The following is a 17,326-nucleotide window of genomic DNA, read 5'->3' as shown; positions in this document are numbered from 1 at the left end:
CTCACTCCAGATCATCCCACCTGGTCAGCTGAGGCTTTGTCGGGCTTGCACTGCATTTGCACTTCTTCCCCAGACCAACTCTGTTTCCGTCCCCTTCCTTTCACATGTGTTGATCCTTAAGAAAATCTTATACACCAGACTCCTTTTAGACATCTGATTCCAGAGAACCTAAAATACTTACAATGAACAAACTGAATAATTACTTCCTGGATAACTGAAACTTAGACTCACACTTGAAGCACTACAATTTTTGGCCTGTTTTCTGTCTTAGTAATCTTGTAATTGGTTACTTTGGGAAAAGGAAAAAACAATACAAAAGGAAAAAACAATACAAAAACAATACAAAAAACAATACAAAAAACAATACAAAAACAATACAAAAACAATACAAAACAGCCCAATAGGCAATTCTCCGGCTAAGGTTCCCATGCAACGAAAGCCTTAGTTTCTGAAAGGAACTTGCTCCTCCTCCTTCAACATAAACCTTAGATACAGCCCATCACCAGCAGTCGCAGGAAAAGAAGTCTAAAGTACTATTTTCTGATATTGGAAAATATGTTTTCCTGGTCCATAAGTTTCAGGCTCCAACCTCTTAACAGTTAAACACTTTGAGAAACTTCCAAGGATCAGTCCAAGGTACTAGGCTTTCTTGAACATTAAAATTTGCAATTCCCACAGCACTGACATAAGGATACACACACACACACACACATATAGATAATATACTTCTAAAGCTTTTTCATCAAAGCACCCCAATTGCAGAAGAACAAGTAAGCACTAAAGTAATAAATACCTCCCCACCACTTCCCCAGAATCTTGACAGACAACAGGATGTTACAGCAGTCTACCGTAAGCAGCCAAATTTCTTTGTCTGCTCTTGTATACCCTCTTAATCCAAACAAGTTTTGCCCTCTACATCATCATACACAATGTGTGTTTTACAAGAAAAATATGGAAGTGTTTCCTCCCCACAAATAAAATAAAAATGATAAATTAGGTAGACATATTATATTGACAACTACTGAACAGGGCAAAGCATATAGCAGTTTGATAGACATGGTCATACAACGTACTAATTTGTATCCATTAACCACCCTTCATTGTTATCTATGAAAAAAGTGAAAATAAAAATACCCCACTAAAATCTTCTGCCTCACTACTGAATGCTTATGTATCTATGTGAAAAAGTATAGGCTTTTTTTTTTTTTTGGCTGCGCGAGCGGCTTACGGGATCTCAGTTCCCCAACCAGGGACTCAACCCATGCCCTCGGCAGTGAAATCGTGGAGTTCTAGCCACTGGACTGCCAAGGAATTCCCAACGTAGGCTTTTAAAAATGTTAAGACAACAACCTCCCAAAACAGTTTAACTTGCTATAAGCAAATGATACTGCAAGTCAGATTATACTGAAAGTTAATCTCATGCCAAATCTCCGTAAGATCCAAACTATCATGATATGATTTAATCCTACATGAAGTTTTATGTGCTATGTAATAACTCCTTTCTAATACGATATGCAGCTATTATTGTTGCTTTCAATCGTTTAAAAAATAAAAGCATGATATTTACTTTAAAAACAGTTGCTTCCGATAAAACAATGTGTTATATGTACCTGCGCTCATAGAGAAATCAACTCGATTATATTTTTTAAATTGGCTTTAGTTGTTGGACTCCTCTTTTAAGGATAAAAAGTAAATGCAATTAAAACCAAGCTTCTGGGGACTTCCCTGGTGGCGCAGTGGTTAAGAATCCACCTGCCAATGCAGGGGACACGGGTTCGATCCCTGGTCTAGGAAGATCCCACATGCCGCGGAGCAACTAAGCCTGTGCACCACAACTACTGAGGCTGTGCTCTAAAGCCTGAGAGCCACAACTACTGAAACCCACGCACCGCAACTATTGAAGCCCACACTCCACAACAAGAAGCCACCGCAATGCGAAGCATGCAAACTGCAAAGATGAATAGCCCCCACTCACTGCAACTAGAGAAAAGCCCACACACAGCAATGAAGACCCAGTGCAGCCAAAAACACCCAAAAAAACAAAAAAATTCCAAAATTCTAATAGTCACAAACTGTAACCACCCCCCATATTTGTGAAAGATTAAAAAAAAAAAAACCCAAAACAAAAAACCCTGCTGTAGAAGGGGAAAAATCCAGATAGCACAGGCAACCATCGGATCTAATGAGTCACCAGTCTCTCCTCCAAACACTGCAGAACACTGCAGTGGCAAATCACAACACCAGAGGCCCACTTTTGTTCCTTCTGTTTTACAAGATCCCTTACAAATTGCTATTGGTTAATGCACTATACCTAGTAATTTCATTACCCAGAGAAATGTTTTCACTACCAGTCTTGGATGATACAATTGCTGGAGGCAAGGGTCAGGTGTTATGTAAAAGCTAAATACCAAGGTTCTAAGACAAGATTTATTTACATACAAAATCCTTAATTGATACCGGGGCACTTCATTGATACTTAACATAACACTTGGAAATGTACATCCTATCCAACTGACTGAACACTATCTTTGGAAATAATAGATTTTTTTTTTAAGATGAAGAAGAATCTAGTTGATTAAAAGCAAATACTTATTTTCATACACAGTTTACCTTCTTGGGGAAAGGCATCAAGAATCTAATATTTTTATGCTTGCTATAAATTATAACGAAAGTTATAGAATTGGTAGAATTCCAGCTAATAGCACTACCTTATATTCACAGAGTATAGTACACAATCATTTTGTTAAGTACTTTTCTATTCATTTTATTTAACCTACCTCCCTAGCAACATCATTAGAAAGGCTTATGTGTGGGCTTCCCTGGTGGCGCAGTGGTTAGAGTCCGCCTGCCGATGCAGGGGACACGGGTTCGTGCCCCGGTTCGGGAAGATCCCATATGCCGCGGAGTGGCTGGGCCCCTGAGCCATGGCCGCTGAGCTTGCGCATGCGGAGCCTGTGCTCCGCAACGGGAGAGGCCACAACAGTGAGAGGCCCGCGTACCGCAAAAAAAAAAAAAAAAGGCTTACGTGGCAGATTACTGACTAGCATAACTAGTTCCCCCTTTTTATCTTGTTAGCAAAATCCTAAATTGGCTGAAATTTTGGTAGACACATCAAGGTAATTCCAGGTCCCCTGTCAATGACTGGTTTGGAAATGAGCATGTTATGATGTTCTGACCAATAAGAGGTAAGGCAAAGTCTACTGGGGAGCTTCTGGGAATGATTTCTTTGCTCTTTTAAAAAATACAGGCCATGAAAAACACTTTTTCCCTTGGGATCTGGTCATCTGCGTGGGACATGCAGCCATCTTGGGACCTTGAAAGAAGCAAATCTAAGTAGCCAGGCCACCTTGCTAAGGACAGCAAAACTGAAAGACAGAAAGCATCTGGGTCCCTGTTGCCTTTATAACAAAACAGAAAGGAGAGGATTTCAAGAATAAATATTTTTATATGGTATACATATTTCATAGTGTTATTTTTTTTAAAGGATAGGCCAAAAGGTTAAGAATAAAGGCATCTATAAGGTCATTACTTAAATAGTTCACAAAAAATTACTTGAGATGGACTACAAGGAAATATGCAGACAAAAGTGGGAATCAGAGTAGAGAAGTATAGAAAGATCACAGATGGCAAACTGGACTAACAGAATCAGAAAAAATTTATTCCTACTACAACAAAATTTTTTGAGGGCACACACAGATAACACCCTTTCACTTATTAAAGTACAACTAATCCTGTAAAAGAAACAGTAAAGATAAAAGGTAGGGTGGACAATTAAGCTGGGAATAGAATTCAAATCTTATTGGCTACATATTCTTATGCTTTGATGACAAGCTTATCCATAAACAATTTTGATAGCATTTCTAGAAATAAACAATCACAGATTCTTTTCACTTCAAAATTTTATAAATAAAAGTGAGTTATACTGAGGTGATAATCCAAAGTATTAACCAGAATAACAAAATACTGTATTTAGTGTATAAGTTCTATGGTTTGAAATTTATAGGCTAGAAGCCTATGACCAATGGTAGAACTGTCATATGAACAGACTCAAGTATCCCTGCCTTCAAGGGGCATAAATTTATCATTTTCTTAACTCTCTTCCCTCCACATAGCATGGAGCCTTGCACAGCAGTAACTCAATAAAATGTTCTGATATTAAAAACAGATAAACTACTACTTGTTAAGCACATATCACATTCCAGGCATTATGTTAAAAAATAAACACATCTCATTTAACCTTTAACAACAGCCGTAGGAGGCAGGTATTGTTTGATTACGAAACAGGTTTTGAGACTTTAAGCAACCCGCTCAAGATTAGAGCTATGGAGTGGAGAAGTCCGAATTTAGTCTGATTTTAACATCTAAGCATTTATAATAATAACAAATAATTCAAAAGACCTTATTTAGCCAGTAGCTTTAACCTCTATTATCTTAAAAAAAAAAAAAAAAGCCCAGGATGCCTCTTTTCCATTATTAACTGACTCTATGTTAGAATGGCAAAGAATAATATGCAGGCAAAAGGGAGAAGATGAAAAAGAGATGATATAACAGATCATTCACAAACTAAAGAGCAAGTAGTATAACAACCAAGAATTGACTGTTTCTAGAATATCCATCTCCTAAAGAACTAAGATTTTTAAAGAACAACACACAATGCTGTGTTTTATTAATGCGTAGCTTTATAACACAAACATAAATAACTGATAATAATAGTAAAAATAAATTTAACTGTAAAGTAAATGGGCATATTTGGAACTAATAAGAATATTAACGAAAACAGACCCAATATAATTTTGCTACAGGGAATAGTAGTAGAAAATTTCTGGTTAATAGTTTGTCATAAATTTGGAATAATAAATTTACCTGAAACAGTATCTGAGAAATTCCTCTTATTTTTCTTATCTCTAAGACAAAACTTATTAAAGAGTTAAAAGTTATAGTGAAGCTAAGATTAATATCCCATAAGACTTCTATGTGAATTTTTACAAGATTTCTTGATTTCAGATTACAAAGAAAAAACCGAGTCACCGATTTTATATTTTAACTTACCAAGAATGTAACCAGCCAAAAAGATAGCTAAATGACACAAACAGTAAAGAAAATAAGCATTTGTTACATACTTCTGCTTAAAATTTATTTGCAGAAGCAATATGCTTGTAATTTTTAAAATACCCAAAGAAAAGTCTCACAACTTGAATACTGTTGACTTTGATGTTATTTCCTCACAATTTTTTATATAATTGTAATCAATACTATAATACAACTTGACATATTTTTAATAAGTATCATCTTAAACAGTACAATATTCCATTAAATGGATACCATAGTTTATGTAATAATTCTCTTTAAACTACAGTACCCCACTTTTTGTTATTTATATATAAATAAATATAAACATATATATATATATATATATTTTTTTTTTTTTTTTCGGTACGCGGGCCTCTCACTGCTGTGGCCTCTCCCGTTGCGGAGCACAGGCTCCGGACGCGCAGGCTCAGAGGCCATGGCTCACGGGCCCAGACGCTCCGCGGCATGTGGGATCTTCCGGCAGGCGGACTCTCAACCACTGCGCCACCAGGGAAGCCCTTAGTGGTTATTTTGTTTGATGTTATAAATGCTAGAACACCAAATAATTATACAAAGAATAGATAAAATCTTACCTCCATTATTCTGCCTGGTATTATTATTTAAAATTTTACAAACAAATATTAGCTCAAAAAGGCTATACAGGGACTTCCCTGGTGGTATGGTGGTTAAGAATCTGCCTGCCAGTGCAGGGGACACGGGTTTGAGCCCTGGTCCAGGAAGATCCCACATGCCGCAGAGCAACTGAGCCTGTGCACCACCACTACTAAGCCTGCTCTCTAGAGCCTGAGTACCGCAACTGCTGAGCCCACGAGCCACAACTACTGAAGCCCACGTGCCTAGAGCCCATGCTCCGCAACAAGAGAAGACACCACAATGAGAAGCCTGCACACTGCAACGAAGGGTAGCCCCCACTCGCTGCAACCAGAGAAAGCTCACGTGCAGCAACGAAGACCCAACGCAGACAAAAATATAAAAAATAATTTATTTTTTAAAAAAAGGCTATAAAACCACACACAGAAATGGACAACTGACTAAAATGGACAATTTTACACAATTAAAATGATGGGCAAGAGATCTTAAGATATACTGCACAAAGAAGACCCATGAATGGCAAATAAATACATGAAAATATGCTTAATATTAGGAAAATGCAAAGGAAAACCACAATGAAATGCCACTCCATACCTAGCGGGGCTAAAATTTTAAAAGACTGACCACAGCAAGTGTTGGTAAGGATCTAGAACTAGAACTCTCACATACTGCTGGTAGGAATGTAAAATGTACAACCATTAAAAAAACAATCTGGCAGTTTCTTAGAAAGTTAAGCATACACCTATCATATGACCCAGTCATTCTACTCCTTGGTATTTACCCATGAGAAATGAAAGCTTATGTCCAAACAAAGAATTTTACATGGATGTTCATAGCAGCTTTATTCATAACAGCCAAAAAGCAGAAACAACCCAAATATCTATCAACAAGTGAAGGGATAAACAAATTGTGGCATTTGTGGTATACAGTGAATACTCAGCAATAAAAAGAAATGCATCATTGAAACATGTAAAAGTAAAAGGTAGACACCCCCCCCCGCACCGCCCTGGGCAAAGGGTTCCATTTATATAAAACTCTAGAAAATACAAACTAACCTATAGTGATAGAAAAGAGATCAGTGGTTCCTTGGGGATGGGCAGTGGGGAGGTATAGAAGGAAGGGATTACAAAGAGGCACGAGGAAATTTCTTTTGAGGGTGATGGATATGTTCACTATATTGACTGTAGTGATGATTTCATGGGTGTATACATATATCAAAATGTCAAACAGTACACTTGAAATATGTTTGCAATTATGTCAATTATACCTCAATAAAACTTCTTTTAAAAAGCACAAAGTATTGACAATATGACTCCTGTAAGGGCATAATGCTTACACAGAATACATCATATTCACTTTTGTTTTTACTTGTCAACTAACAGTTACAGAAGACTACATGATGCTATGTATGCCTATGATGCTAATAAGAGAACCTTAACCCTAGGAACAGCTGAAAACCACCACACAGGCTTTTGTCTGTTTAGAATGAACTAATGTGGCTCTTGATAAGGCTGTGGGCACCCACTTGTCCAGTCAAGTTCGGCAAATCCTGAGAATTTCCAGTCCCTTAACAGCTCAGGAGTATATTAGTCAGAAATGCCTCTAAAGTACTTACTCATCTTTGTTTCAGAACAGGGCTTAATGGCAATATCTTGTGTGAGGATTTAGGAATATTATCTTGAACTGTCAAGCCATGAGGCATGAGGCATAGAAGGGTTTGACCTCCAAGATTCAGGCTCAGCTCTAATATTTTAGATATCAAAGTTGCTACGGTGCAATGATTCATTTGGAGGGTGAAGGTAGAGGGAGTTATTTTCTATTGTTTTATTCTTCTCTGAGGTAGAAATAGTTTACAATAAAGAATTAATAGTCTTTATCATTGCCTATTTTTAGGTACTTCCCCCACCCTCCTTATCCAACAGCATCTTTGGGTGAGGATGAGATCATATTTAAAATACGCACACACCACTGAACAATAGCAGGTACTATAAATCTACATTCAAGCACTGCAGGTGTACCAAGTTGGGACCTGAGCATTCTGTATTTTAAGTGTCTGCTTTGGATCACATTGAAGAGTTTGGGTGTCACTTGGCCTATTCTTTGGATTAATCAGAGATACTTTTCTTTCTTGAAACAAATGAAATAGAGGACACTGAACAGAAGTATGTTATATTCAAAATAATTTGTGGATATTGTAACTCATGTTAATAAAGTTCCTCACTGTCTGATTCTGCATTACCTAAGACTAGTACTTATAGAGTGACAACCCATTTTTCACAAGATACAGTTATTCTCACATTTAGCTAGCTATCACACTCTAAATGTTCGTATTAATTGGCAATCTGATTCCCTATGTATTATTTGAGAGCTCTAACATAATTGTTTTGGTTCATAAAATCAGCAACTTTCACAATTATTAACAACTGTAGTATTTTACTTTTAATAACTTACATTCAAACTTCAATTGATAGAATTTCAATGTATGAGTCACATAAACAGCACTTCAAGTTGTATCTAGAATGTTTTCCATTATTTGAAAGTAACAAAAAGTCATGACATTTGTCAGACCTTGATCTCATACTGACACTGTTAGATACTGATTAGATATGGGGTAATCTATGCTATCACATGATGGTAGGTCACACGTAATTCAGGAATGCTAGAAATTTTAAAGGCATTCAGCTATTCAGCTTCCCTAAGACTCAAGCTAAATGGGCAGATTTTGGCAAAATACTGACGACAAACCTGACCTTCAGTGCATGCCTAAATTGGACAATAATTTGGCAATACCCACCAAAATTCAAAATCCTTTGACCCACCTCTTCCATTTTTAGGAATTTACTTTATGTGTACAAAATGTGCTATTAACAAAATAATCTATTACAGCACTGTTTCTTACAGCAAAAGACTGGAATGTCCATTAATATGGAGACACGTCTTGAAAGCTGTGGTGTTAAGATAGTAATCTCTGGAAAAAGACTCTCTGGGTTCAACTCCAGAGTCCTATTACTTATGAACTGTGTGACATTGGTGGGCATTTAACCACTCAAAGCCTAAACTGCCTCATCTGTTAAATGGGGATAAAACTAACACCTATCTTATAAGGCTGTTGCGAGCCTTGCATGACTTAATTCAAGAAAAGTGCCCGATACAGGAGTAAACTCTCAAAAAATTGTTGTGTAGGATGATGATGGTACATTAGTACAACTGAATACTAGACTATTATTTAAAAGAATGTGGCATCTTTAACTGTATCAATGTGGAAACATCTCCAAGGTAACATTGTTAAATGAAAAATGTAAGGCCTGGGAATAACAAGACAAGATGCTACCTTTGTGAACAAATACACGAGAAAAAAGAGTAAGGATGGAGAGACGGGGAGAAAACGCACACATGTATGAATATAAAAATTTTACTGTATTTGTACATGTATTATCCATTCAACTTAAAAATATTGAGTGATTTGATGAGTGCTAAACCAATTAAGCCAAGTGATAAAATTACTATATATAACTAATTAACTGAGCAAAGAGCATAGTAACTAAATAATAATGGCAAATATGTACATGGCTCTTATTATGTAACAGTCGTTGTTCTAATCACTTTTCTTATATTATTCATTTAATCCTCACAACACTTAATGAAATAAATATACTCTTAATATCCTTATTTTAAAGCTGAGAAGAATGCAATAGAGAGACATAAAAGAAACTTCCCCAAAGTCACACTGCTAAGAAGTAACAGAGCCAGGGTTTGAGCCAGCCTGGCTCCAGTACCTACACCCCTAACCTCCTTGCTTGCTATGTTGCCTCTCAACACTACTCTAAAATTACTTTTTATTTACATATATCCCAACTCTTTTCAAAAGGAATTTGTACATTCCTCAAAAAATGAAAAACAGAACTCTCATATGATCCAGCAATTCCACTCCTGGGTATTCATTTAAAGGAAACAAAAACACTAACTAGAAAAGATATATGCACCCCACTAAGTTCACTGCAGTATTATTGACAATAGCCCAGATATGGAAGCAACCTAAGTGTCCATCAACAGAAAAATGGATAAAGATGATGTGGTGTGTGCATACAATGGAACATTAGTTGTAAAAAAGAATGAAATCTTTCCATTTGCAACAACAGAGATGGACCTACAGGGTATTAGTGAAATAAGTCAGAGAAAGACAAATACTGTATGATTTAGTTATATGTGGAATTTAAAAAACAAATGAACAAACAAAACAGAAACAAAGTCATAGATACAGAGAACAAACAGGTGGTTGCCAGAGGGAACGGGATTGAGGGAGGAAAGAAACATGTGAGGGAGATTAAGAGGTACTAACTTCCAGTTGCAAAATAAATGAGTCACAGGTATGAAATGTATAGTGTGGGGAATATAGTCAATAAGTACGTAATATCTTTGTATGGTGACATGTCGTAACTAGACTTATTGTGATTATTTTAAAATGTATAGAAATATCGAATCACTATGTTGTATAGCAGGAACTAACATAGTATTCGCTTTAAGTCAATTATACTTTGAAAACAAAAGAGATCAGATTTGTGGTTACTAGAAATAAGGGAGCAGGGGAAGGGGTAACCAGATGAAGGTGGTCAAAAGGTACAAACTTCCAGTTATAAATAAGTGCTAGGGATGTACTGTATAACATGATATATAATTACATTACTGAATGTTAAATATGAAAGTTATCAAGAGAGTAAATCATAAGAGTCTTCATCACAAGAAAAAAAATTTGTTTAACTTTCCTTAATTTTGTATCTATATGAGAGGATGGATGTTTACCAAAATTACTGTGGTCATCATTTCATGATGTATGTAAGTCAAGTCATTATGCTGTACACCTTAAACTTATACAGTGCTGTACGTCAATTATATCTCAATAAAACTGGAGGGGAAAAATGTGTACAGTTTACAATAAAGAACATATACATAATTAAGTTAGTAAAACTTTTAAGGAAAAGGGGAAACAAAAAATATCAACATGAGAAACAAATACAAATGCTTTAAACATATAACAAATCTCACTCTAAAGCAGGGGTCCCTAACTCCTTGGAACCTGGCTGCACAGCAGGTGAGTGGCAGGCAAGTGAGCGAAGCTTCATCTGCCACTCCCCATTACCGCCTGAACCCCCCCCCCCCCCCCGCCCCCCCCCCCCCCCCCCCGCCACCACCCACCCCGTCTTCAGAAAAACTGTCTTCCATGAAACCGGTGCCAGATGGCAAAAAGGTTGGGGACCGCTGCTCTAAAGCATCTGTTATTTTCTATTACGGCTTTGAATGATATATTAATTTCAGATTCTTAAAAGGACTGAAATCAAGTATTAAGTAACTTAATTTTGCTTCTTTATAGGCATTCTTATTTGAAGCTTTCTAAGGAGAGTTAACGTTGTATTTAGTTTTTTTATTCACCAAAACCCAAATGTGGACTTTCCCTTATGCTGACCGTCAAACAATTACGTCAGGTAACAGACTCCATAATTGTGCAATATGCTCTATTATCTCCAAGGCAGAAAACATTTCTGGAGGACTTAATATCCATACCAAAAATAAAATTTGTAACCCTATCTGGTAATGCCTATCACTTTTCTGTACATTTTTAATGACAACTTCTTATTGGATGCCCATGGGTTATCACATACACAAAAAAATTAAGGAGAGTTTATGGAATTAGCAGGGTAATTTATACACTTTCCCCTCAGATACCTAATTAAGACAAAAAAAAAATTTCAGACAATTGCCATTTCTGGCCATTTCAAATGGAATTCTTCCTTTTGTTAATTCCTTCTTTTCCCTAACAGATCTTTTTCTTTTAATTAATTATTAATTAATTAATTTCTAGCTGCGTTGGGTCTTCATTGCTGTGCGCGGGCTTTCTCTAGTTGCGGCGAGCAGGGGGCTTCTCTTCCTTGCGGTGCGCAGGCTTCTGCTGCAGAGCACAGGCTCTAGGCGTGTGGGCTCAGTAGTGGTGGCTCGCTGGCTCCAGAGCGCAGGCTCAGTAGTTTGGCACACGGGCTTAGTTGCTTCGTGGCATGTGGGATCTTCCCGGACCAGGGCTTGAACCCGTGTCCCCTGCATTGGCAGGTGGATTCTTAACCACTGTGCCACCAGGGAAGTCGCTTCTTTTTAAAAAAGGTAGTTTTTTCTAATTACAGAAACACTACATGTTCATTGTAAAAATAAAAACACATAATACAGAAAAGGGTAAGAAAATAAAAACCACCCAAAATGCCCATACATGTACTGAGGTAACCACTAAACATACACTTTGGTGACTATCCTTTCTGCAATTCAACTTGTACAGATATGCACAAACATGTAGTTTTATGCATGTGTTATTGTGAATACCCTGCCTTTTTTCCTTTGTCTTTCTGTTTTCTTTTGCTTACTTCCTCCTTCCAGTGTTGACAATCATATAGGCATATACAAAACTCATGGTGTTTTTCAGCTGTTTAACAAAAATGGGATCTCGTTACATATTTTTCTCTAAACTTTGCCTTTCTCACTTAAGATACATGATGGATCTTTTTAGGATGTATTTGGAAATCCTTTCGATTCACCAGTATGGATTTAACTTCAATTTTTTTTAACTCCTTCTTTCAATGGACTTTAAAAACATAAAATCTATAAGTTACACACCAATACCCCTACTGACAGGCATTCCCTTTGTTCCCAGGTTTTTGCTACTTCAAACACTGCTTCAATCGACATTCATGTGAACACTTGCTACTTGCTGGTGTTTTTATTCTAAGGAAAAGAGTCCATACGGTGGGATTGTTGGATGGAAGAATATGTATTCTTAATATTAACAGATATTGCCTGATTGTTTACTAAAAAAACTGTAACAATTTACATCTCCACTAGCATTTTATGAGAAAATCCTTTACCACTAGCGGTAGGTTTACCACTTAATTTCTGCTAATCAGAAAAAAAATTTTTCATTGTTAGTATATTGATTACTAGTGAAGTTATACATCTTTTCATAAGTTTGTTGAATGTCTGGATTTCTCTTCTTGAAGTTCTGGTCATATGCTTTACCCATGTTTCTATTATGTGGACTTTTTCTTAATATGTAAAAGTTCTGACAAATGTTAACTCTATCTGTTATACATATTTCAATTTGTTTTCAATCTGGCTTTTGTCCTCTATTTTTGCCACTGAAAAATTCTTCATTTCTATGTGTTCTCATACACCTATGTTTACTTTTATGACTTTCAGATTTCCTATCTTTGTTTAAAAGGTCATCACTACATCTAGATTGTATATATAAAAAAATTTTAGGAGTTAATATTTTTAATATTTTATTTTAAATATTTAAGTTTTTAATCCATCTTGAAACTAGTTTCTGCATATGCTGCAAAGTACTGGCTCAAGTTAATTTCTTCCAGACAGACAAGCTGTGTCAGTTACATTTACTATATATGTCCCCATTTTTCCCACTGGATTGAAATATCACTTCACCATGTATTAAATTATTTTATATGCTGGGATTTACTTCTGCTTTTTAAAATTCTGCTGAGCTTACAGAGGCCTAAAAACATACCTGCACCTATAAACTTAAATAATGTATTCAGTTATCTGGATAAGTCAAAACATTTTCACTTAGGATATCCAAGTAATTAAGAAGAAATCATCATTTAAATGCCTAATTCTCCATACCAAATTAAAAAATTATTGCCCAAAGCAATAAACAGTGATTGTAGGAACTCAAATAGAAATTTTAAAACTTTCTTAAATCTCCTAATCTAAGATGACTTATTTTGATGTATTTCTGTCCATCTTTTTCAATATGTATATAGAATCATTACTACACATACAGTTTCTATATCATGCCCTTTCTTCAATTTTATACGTGTTTTCTAATTTAGTCTTCTCTATTTTATTGTTAAATAAACACTTAAAAGAATTAAACTAAGAAATAACTAAAACAAAACAAAGTCTGGTTGTTTTTCATTGCTCAAGCACATGTGCAGCTCTTCTGCATTATATCATGCATTACCCATTTTACTTTCAATGAAATAAGCTTAACTATTTTTCAGAAAAGAAATAAAACATGGCATGCTGTTGATATAATTTTTAAAAAGGTTTGTCAACGAAAGAACAATGGTTTCTACAGATAGCATTAAGATTCAGAAAAACTGAAAATTTTATTGTAGTAGCTAGTCATAATATTGACACCAAAAAAATAGCAACAAAAAAAACACAGGTTAAATCTCAAAATATCTATGAAATACCACCAATTTTGAAGGCTAAGTGCAGTTGTGAAATTTATTAAACAGAGCTAACTACGAACAAATATAAAGGGGCGTTTCAAAAAAATTAATCATTAAATAATTTTATTCACAGTAGTAACTAATTCTAAAGATGACTTTAATAGTTACAGGTAAAAATAAAGATTTATTACTATGAAAATATACATCTATTTCAGCTATCTTTATAAACACACACACAATGTATATGTATTTACTATACATATAATATGTATATACTATATATATATAAAATAATACACTTATATAAACCGAAGTCACTTTCAGTTCACAACAGGAAACAAAGAAAATAGTAAAATTTTAAAGTCTCTACAGAAAAATTAAATGGAAAATATGGTTATTGATAATTTATTTCACTATAATAGAAAACTTGACATTAAAGACATTAAAGAGAATATTCAATAATCTCTTAATAAAATCTTTCCTTAGAACGAATGAGTTATTTTTTTCAGGACTAAGGTGAAACATAAACTCATGATAGCTACACTTCAATTATTGTTTAATTTACTGATATTTTCCAATACAAAACCACTAAACCTTGTGAATCGTCAACCTAGGAAGGGAAAAGTTTTACTCTAGTTCACGTCTCCATTGTGTTCTCTATATTCCTATGTCTACTTCAAATGAGGATAAAAATAAGGCATAAAAACAGTTAGAATAAAAGGCAGAAATTTTAAATATAAGCTAAACTCAAAAGTTCCACCTCTATAGGATGGTATAATTTTAATATATTTCTATAATCCTGTGTAGGGATAATAATTTAGAAATACAATACTTCCTTAAATTGATTCCACATATTAATGATCATGAGCTCTGGAAAATCTTTATATAGAAAATATTAAGTCACTGCAGTTGCCAAAATAATAGACTTTATGTTGATATTTCTTAGCTCCTATTAATAAATCTATTTTAGAATCTTTGCTAGAAGTACATTTTTCTTGCTATTTTTTGTTAATAAGCCTCATTTCAAATTCTACTCTTTACTCCATACCCCAAACTTGTTGCTCAATTTTATAGGATATCTAAAAGTCTCCTTTAGAAATTCAGTATATAAAATCAAACTAGGTATCAGCAAAGTTAATTTTTTAAATGTACAAAGTATGTACTAGGCCCTCTGCATCATGATCTAATTTAATAGCATCTATGGCATAGATTTAAACACGAGGAAATTTAAGCTTAGATTAAGTAAATTGTCCAAGGTCACACAGCTTAAATAAATGGTAAGGCCAGACTTGAACCCAGGTCTATAGGATCAGGAAATACCACTTAGTTTTAAAAATACTTTCACATAGATTACCTAGGGTTTATCTCACTTGAAATCATAATACCCTTGATAGAAAGGTTCCTAAGTATCAAACCATAAGCCTCCACCCCAACTTTACTTAAAAGCATATAGCTAAAGTGGCAGTACTTAATGATGATTTTCTGACTTTTAGTCTAGTGCTATATCACGTGTAGCCTGTACAGTGCCCCTTTTTTCAATAAATACAACTCACTCCTCTTCCCTTCCCTATCATGCAAACACATATGTTGTGAAAATAAGTTGATCACTACATTAATAAAGTCCATCTGAGGTTTATATCTATTCTATTGACCATGATTTGGATGGTTACTATTAACAATTTATATCTTAAAGCTAATACCTAGTGCATAAACTCAGTAGGAGCTATGATCTGCAAGAACTTTGAAAGTAGTTTAATCTCCCTGTCCAACTGTCAAACACTCATTCAATGAACAATTTATTTAATGCCTATCAAGTACTTCTGCATCCTGGTACTAAAGACACAACAGTAGAGACACTGTCCTTGAATTCCTAGGAGCTTTACAGTTTACTAAGGAACAGCCCAGCAAACAGTAATTAAATACAACGTGCTAGAAATGAAAATAGAATAGAAAATATTGTGTAGTAGTCTATAGAAGTTAGTGCCTAGTTCTGCCCACAGAGGAAGAAAGCATCTTGGTGGTGGCCATAATCTACAAAGGCAGTGACATATAAGAAAGACCTCAGAGTAAGCACACAAGAGGTGTCAGGGACCCGAACACAAAAACCCCCGTGTGCCATTTAATGTTGGACTACAGCACAATTCTCTAATGAATGTTAAGATTTCTACATATAGGGAATTCCCTGGTTGCCCAGTGGTTAGGACTTCGTGCTTTCACTGCCGGGGGTGGGGGGGCCAGTTCAGTCCCTGGTCAGTGGTCAGTGGACTAAGAACTAAGATCCCATGAGCCACGTGGCAGGCCAAAAAAAAAAAAAAAAAAGATTTCTGCACATAATACTCATAGATTGATAAAAAGCTCGTCTCAGAAATGGTTTCCACACTTCACATCACTTGTTTGTGTGTGTAAATCGAGTATAACGTCAAAGCTCTTTTTCAAATTCAACTTTAGTAGCAATTTAGTCACCAATTCCTGCTGCCAATCTTCCAGATTTCATTAGTGGTCTAAATTATTGCTTTTGCAAGTTCCCTAAAATCAGGGGAACTGTGAAGTAAAATTGCAAACTCATTCAACCTTTCACATTGACATTTTCTCCTCTAGTGCTCAATCCTTTTTAGCTTGTTTTCTCTATTCCATTTTGGTCTCACCCAGACAGGACTGGTTTAGACTTCAAGAACTCCTGTTATTTGGTGGAATGTTACCTGGGCAATGAAGCAACACTGCTTACATTTTTCTCTCCTCTAGTGATCAGGGAACCTCACTCTGGAGCAAACTAATGAATAAAACTATATTTATATCGGTAGCAAGCATACCGATACTTAAACATCTCAAACAAATTAGTGCTTTTGTCCAATATAAGTTATATGCACAAAATGCTAAAACTGTAAATCATAACAGTGGCCTTCATCATTAGAGAAAGCAAGAAAGATCTTTAAGGTTATGTTTTCTAGTAACGAGCATCAATAAGCGAGTTTCTCTATTTTGAACTTACTATAAAACATTTTGTTAAATTGATGTTACTCTAGAATTTTAACTTCCCCCTTAACAAAATAAGACCAGTTTATTGCAGAGAATTTGGAAGATACCAGAAAAACAAAAATAAGTCATTCATACCCACCACTCAAAGATAATGATTCCATCTTCCTCATTTTTCAGTTGTCTTTTTAATGGATTCTTCAATGACATGGGTTAGAAAACTCTAAGGTTTAACTAAGAATATAATTTTTTCAGATTAAGAAAAAGTGTAATTTAAATTTAAAAAATCAGATTTGTAATTTCTGTAAGGCCTTTCAATTTAAAAGAACCAAGGGACTTTGAGTTTGCAGTATAAACAAGAGTTTAACCCCAAACAGAAAAACACTCTTCCCTAAGGCACATTGTTTGGGGTCAAAACATTGGTTACTATATTACATGTGAAA

At 35.2% G+C, this 17,326-nt stretch overlaps 1 protein-coding gene across 2 annotated transcripts in view; it reads right to left on the bottom strand.

Moving 5' to 3' along the window:
• The window catches only part of ATP6V1A (ATPase H+ transporting V1 subunit A), a 55,814-nt gene that overhangs the window by 37,174 nt on the left and 1,314 nt on the right, over positions 1-17,326 (bottom strand). The window contains exon 1 of one of the 2 annotated variants that reach the window (XM_027104978.1): positions 21-137. The exons of the other annotated variant lie outside the window; for it this stretch is intronic. The gene's annotated coding sequence lies outside the window, so the exon portion shown is untranslated. Of the gene's footprint in view, positions 1-20; positions 138-17,326 lie in introns of those variants that run through there. 2 annotated transcript variants of the gene reach the window in all.

This window comes from Aethalodelphis obliquidens, unplaced genomic scaffold, assembly GCF_003676395.1.
Source record: "Aethalodelphis obliquidens isolate GAN/ISIS:26980383/991018 unplaced genomic scaffold, ASM367639v1 scaffold1, whole genome shotgun sequence".
Classification (NCBI taxonomy): domain Eukaryota; kingdom Metazoa; phylum Chordata; class Mammalia; order Artiodactyla; family Delphinidae; genus Aethalodelphis; species Aethalodelphis obliquidens.
Note: the sequence above shows the minus strand (reverse complement) of the source record. Positions and strands in the feature narration are given on the sequence as shown.